The sequence below is a fragment of the Passer domesticus genome, chromosome 19 (assembly GCF_036417665.1).
Source record: "Passer domesticus isolate bPasDom1 chromosome 19, bPasDom1.hap1, whole genome shotgun sequence".
NCBI lineage: Eukaryota > Metazoa > Chordata > Aves > Passeriformes > Passeridae > Passer > Passer domesticus.
The window spans coordinates 11,274,729-11,280,827 of record NC_087492.1 but is presented as its reverse complement, the minus strand read 5'-3'; the positions used below and the strand labels follow the sequence as shown (position 1 = coordinate 11,280,827).

Sequence of the window (6,099 nt, the reverse complement as noted above, 5' to 3'; positions counted from 1 at the left end):
TCAGCACTTGGTTATTATCTGAAAAATAGCATGGAACTCCAAAGTAATGACAGACTTCTAGAGATAATACACTGCAATAATACAGTATGTGAAGTTACCCATTTTACTCTCAACCAAATTTCCATGTAGTTTACAATTTTCAGATTTAATAATGTAGTTGAGAAAATACAAATTGCTTGTATTACCTACATATTTACATTGTACTGTACATAGCATGTAATTACAGCCAGTGGTTCCTGTGCAATTACTGAGTTTCTGCACAGTTCTTTGTGTCCTCCTCAGGAAAGTGCCAAAGGAATCTTTCAGTGTGCTGAAGCACAATCCACAGTGATGTGACAAAAAAAACCAAATAATGAGGGTGCTGTCTTCAGATTCTGTCTGGACAGCATGAGGGAAGCATAAGCAAAACTCTGCATGCAGAAGCATCGTCAGCTTTCCTTGGTCCCCAAAGTCCTACAAAAGAGCACTCTGCAGTTCCTGATTAATGTTCCAGACCTCCACTGAAAGGGATTTTCTACTGCTGTACCTGAGCTCCTGTCCAAGAAAAGTGATTTTGATTGACTTGTCCTGACCTGAGCTCTTCTGGAGAAATTAAGGTGGCAGCTTGCCAGTTCTCTTGCAAGGACAGTGCTTGTTTTTTGTTTCCTTTACCACTTTTAAAAACACACAGACAAGACTTACATATGGTTGGCTCATCTCCGATGTCTGAAGGTCTGAAGTTTGAAGGTTAGAGCTAATCTTAGCTGTGGCATTTTGTGCTGAAGTCAGAACACAAGTAGTTTACAAGAAAATCAGCTTTAACAAGTGATCACGGAAGCAGAACAGGAAGAAAAGTATTATTGGTATAAAAGAAATGGAATGATGATCACTAAGAACTGTAAAATCCAATGACAATATGCAGAGTAGAGACAGTACTGCCAAAGCAGTGAAGATTAGAGAGGTCTAGAAGACAAGAAACCAAGTGATTATTTCTGATTTTACCTGAATTGTCAATATGACCTTGGGTTAAGTAATTTGTAGCTTACTGGTGATAAGAGATTTGAAGGAGGTGCTTGGGATGGCTGGGGCTGTGACGTGCCAAAGAACCTTAATGTCAGCTGTTAAAAAAGGTTTACTCCAGACTAACATCCAATATTATAAAGTTTCACCAGTTCATTTGGCTGCCCAAATAAACAGGTTTGCAGACTCTTTCTTGGGTCCTGGGCTTATAATGGGATGCTGAGAGCTATCAGAGTTGCTGGGAACCCTGGATTTCCGCTTCCCCAGGACTGGAATGTTGTGTGTGCTGGTCATGCTGAAATCCCCCTCAACAACCAACGTTCAGGTAACAAAGAGCAGCTCCATGACTCCAGCTCAGCCACTGGCCAGCCCTGGGGCTGAGAGAGGGACACAGGGAAGGACATTTCCTGCTGGCTGCAGTCTGAAACCTCAGCCAGAGTCAGCCCCTCCTTGCCAAACTTCCTCCAATTCCTCACTTCACAGGAAGAGCAGCTCCTGCACTGATGTGATCAATGGAACATGCTCTGGGTACAAGGAGCCTCTTCCTGCCCCAGCTCCAAAGTGATCCTGGTGAACACTGTGCCAGCATTCCAGTCAATTCCAAACCAGCCATTAGTGTTGAGGAATAAGCATCTCTTCTACTTTTTAAGGGCAAGGACCACCCACCTGTGCCTGTAATTTCCATGCACTGGAACATATGTTATATGAACTATAAATGTCATTGTTCATCTGCAAGACACAATTTGCCAGCAGGTCTGACGTGAAAACAGAACTGGAGTTGAAAAAATGCTCTGCTAGGCTTGAAAAGAGCAGGAAAATGAATTTAAGTTTCTCCTTTTAATATTCAACTTACTTGACAGAGTGACTTGGTTGTCACCTGCAGAGATTCTTTTTCATCTTTGAGGTTTTTATATTGATATTTTTTATATACTTATAGATATATAACACCTAAACCAGTAGGATTCCCATTTCAGTTTCATCTTTTTTGGCACTATATGTCCAAACAATGGATGATTTTTGTTAAAAAGATTCTTATTGTGTAAAGCAATTTGAGGTACACACAGCCCTCCTGGGTCTTCCATACAGATGGATTTTACCTGCAGAATATTTTAAGTTAAACAAATTTTGAAAGCAGCAAAATAAATGGAAATCAACACAAACTGCAGCCTTTTGTTAAAGTTGCTACACACTTCTTACAAGGTCCTCTTCTTCAATTGATTATAGTTTTGCCCAACTTCAGACCATTTGGGCTGGAATTTTCTGTGCCAGGTGTCTGCCTCAGGCAGAGGAGAATGTGATCATGTAATTAAAGGCTGTTCCATAGTGCGTACACAGAAGGGGGCAAATTAAGGTTGAAGAGGCAACCTTAATTCTCAATTTCTTAACTTTCACAGGCTTGACTTTCCAACCCCAATAATGTTCTTTTAATGTAGGTTTTCATCTGCAATATTAACCAGTTGCTACATTAATTTAGAGATACATCCCACTGAGGATGGATGTTTGAGTGGACTGGAATAGGAAACACCCCTTCCACCTCCCAGGCATGGGTTTAAATACAGCCAGGGGCTGAGGGGGTGGGGAGCTGTTACCCCTGGAGAGCTGTTTGGGGGTTGAATGATGTGAACTGGTGATGTGAGACCTTGACTGGGGCCGTGATTCCAGCAGAGGATCCGACTGCCCAGCCTGCACTGCCTCGCCCCCGTGGGGGTGCAGCCACAGTTCTCCTACAAAATGTGGTTCCAGGTAACTCCTTTGTCCATAAGGGAATGTTCCCTCACTCCAGGAAGACCCTGGATGGATGGCTGACACCTGCACTCCCAGAATATATGAGGGATGGTGCTGATTTGGTGGGGCTGTTCATGTACACAACACCAGAGCCTTCACTGAAATCTTCAGTGAGGATGGGAAAAGCCAGCAGTGCCACAATCTGAGCAATGACTGTGCTTCCTCAAAGGGAGAACATCCTGGAAATTTGCTCAGTGACACTTCTAGAAAAAATGAGCGTGGACAACATATGAAAATTTAATTTAGCCCGTCTGGTGCTGAGAAACATGAAGCACTTGTGTAGCTACCAAGTGGGATTCTGCAAAAACAAGGACAGTTGTGCCTGAAGGAGGAAAGCTGAAGTGCTTCCTCTACCTCCAGAGGCTGTGCTGGAGGGCAGAGCTTTAGAACAGAGACCTTGTAGGAGACATTCACTGAAGGAGCTACTGTGGAGCTTCCCCCAAAGCAAACCTCACAAACTACAAAGCCCCTTCTGCTCTCCAGTAAAGGAAATTCTGACACTTAAGCAACTAAATCAGAGACTCACAAAATAATTTAGGTTGGATAAGAGCTTTAAGATCATCAAGTCAACCATAAACCCAATGCTGCCAAGCCCCACCAAACCATGTCCCTGAAGTGCAGGAAGCAGTGTCTGACACCCTGGGGCTGCAGCAGCAGCTCCCTTTGGAGCAGAGAGAAGTTCCAGCTGTTCTCAGAGGGGGAGCAGGTTACAGAGAAACCACCAGAGACAACAGAGAAAACAGAAAGGGATCAGGAAGAGAGTAAATGCCTTCTCTGCAGAGCAGGAGACAATTTCAGCTTTAGTTCTGCCTCCTCAGTTCTGCTAGTTCAAGGCAAGAAAACACAGAGAGAAACAGTGTTCTTCAAAACTCTTTTTGACATTCCCTTTATGACATTCCAGCCTCCCCAGTCACAAATCCCCAAGCCCCCAAGCTCCAACCCACTGGCTGCCAACCCTCAAGACCTGACAACATCACTATTTCTCTCAGTGCTGGCACTGGTACCCAAACCAGACAACCCAGGCAGAAGAGCCAAAAAGCTTCTTTTCATCCCAACAGGAGTTTTTAAAATATTATAAATCACTTAGCTTTGTTTTGCTTGCCATTTACTGCATTCATGTTGCTTTTGAGAGGTCACATTAATAAATAGTGTGCCCTGATACCAACATGGCTTCAATCCCATCATTTTCTGCATTCAGCACTCACATGCCTCCCTTACTACAGTACATAAATGATATAAACTTCTCATCAATAACATAAAAAATTCATACTCTGTCTACAATGCAGCTGCTATCACAGGTTTATGTCAACAGTCGTCCTGATTTTTAATAGCATAAATGTTTAAAGAGGCAGCAATTCCTGTAAAGTATCTGCAGGGATATTTAGAGCCGACATATGCCAAAACAATCCTGTTCTCATACAGGAGACATTGTTGCTCAGCAGGAAGACAGTGTTTATCCTCACAAATGTTTACCCTGCTTCAGTCATTAAAATGCTCCAAGTGGCTGCCAGGGACATCCCAAACCTCCTGGTCACCCCTGTGAGCAGGGAGCACCAGCTCCTGCCTGTGACAGCTGAGCCCCCCTGCACTGCACACTTCTTGCCTGCCTCCAAAATCATCTCTTTGCAAGGCTGGGATTTGCTCTTTGCTATAAACCTACAGAGACAGGATGATTTCCAAATATTTTCATGCTTCAAAATTCTAATGCACAGCCTGTCCTTTAATTTTCTTTTTATCATTAAAAAACCCCCTCAACTTAGCTTTCTGAGGGCTTCCCACCTCAATAAAACAATGTATACTCTTTCTTTTAATTTCTTCTACTTGCTGCCAATTGAGTAGGGCTTTAAGCTATTAAAAAAAAATAAAAAAAGCTTTGCATACATGCAACATAAAATATTTATTTTTAATCTAAGCAGGATTTCTTTACCTGCTGTGCAGCCACAGCTTTTGTTTAAGGCTTGCTTTATCATCTGTGTGTCAAGCTGAAAGCATTTCTCTCCTGATCCTTCATTCTAGCTGTAAAGAGCCTCCTAGCAGAGCCCAGCTGACACTCAACTTCCAACTCCTGCTTCCAATTTTCCTTCTGCCTTTTCCCCTCTCACCCAAAACCCCACAACCTGGAAGTTCCTCACTGGAACAGATGGTTTGGAGGAATCTGGGACAGGCTCGTGTGATTGAAAATAGGATTCCTTTAAGCAACACCTCGTGGAACAATTTTATGAACAGTTGGTCCAAACAGTGACCCAGAAACTGCCCCAGCTCTGCTCTCCTGAGCCCCAGGAGCTTTCCCAGCCCTTCCTGAGTGCCTGACCTTGGGCAGCCACGGCTCCTTCTGCTTCAGCACCTTCCCACTGCTCCTGCAGCAGGCTGATGCACCGCCGTGAAATTGCATTTTTGAGATTAAAACTGGAATTATTAATGATAAAACCCAACCCTATGCTTCCCATTTGTTTACTGCCTGAACAACACCAAATTCTCCCAGAGTTTTTCACAACCAAAGTGCTCCATCTCAGAAAATGCAAAATCACACAGTCCCATCTGCCTGTGTCCAGGCTGGACCCAGACCCTGCTGCTGTTGTTCAGAGGAAGGGAAGCAGCAATCTGACAAGTGCTGTATATTCCCAGCTCCATCCAAGGACAGCAAAACAGCACATTCCCATGGGCAATAAAAAACAGCTTCCAAGTGGGGCTTCAATTGGTATGTAGGAAGTAATTTTGGGTTAGAATTAATAAATTTCCTGTCCTAAGGCAGAAGCAAAGTCAGAAAAGGAGGATTATGGAAGATGTGCCAGCAGAGTGCACTGCTCCTGAGCTGTGTTTTGGAAGTGTATCCCCTCTTGGTACAGGTGGACACAGCAGGAGGAAGGTGCTGATGAGCAGGACACAGGAACCAGGCTGGGTGAGCTTGGTGCTGACTCAGAGGGGCCATGTGGGGGATGTACAGGAAGGAGAGATGACTCTGGTGAAGAAATTTCCAGAAGAGGAGAGTTGTGTGTCCATAAGAATGGGAATTACAGGACTGGACAGCTCTAAAGATGTGGGCATGGCTGGATGTGGATGGGAAAAGTGGGCTTGTGGCTTAAGGCTTCCTTAGGAGCTGAGAAGGTGTTTGAAAGAACCTTGGTGGAGGCTTTAGGTGCAGTGGATGGCTGAGACTGTGATCAGCACAAAAATGTCCCTTACTGGGGCCACTCTCCACTGCCCCCCACCAACTGCAGCCCACGAGGGCTGGTTCAGGGGGGGCTTGTTCAGGGGCAGGGCTGGGGGACAAATTACCCAAATTTTCTGCTCCCCAGAGAAGACTTCAAAGTTGTG

The 6,099-nt window shown here is 44.4% G+C and overlaps 1 protein-coding gene across 9 annotated transcripts in view; it reads right to left on the bottom strand.

The window, feature by feature from the left end:
• AUTS2 (activator of transcription and developmental regulator AUTS2) overlaps positions 1-6,099 on the bottom strand; it is a 778,310-nt gene that overhangs the window by 324,251 nt on the left and 447,960 nt on the right. The gene's annotated exons all lie outside the window — the stretch shown is intronic.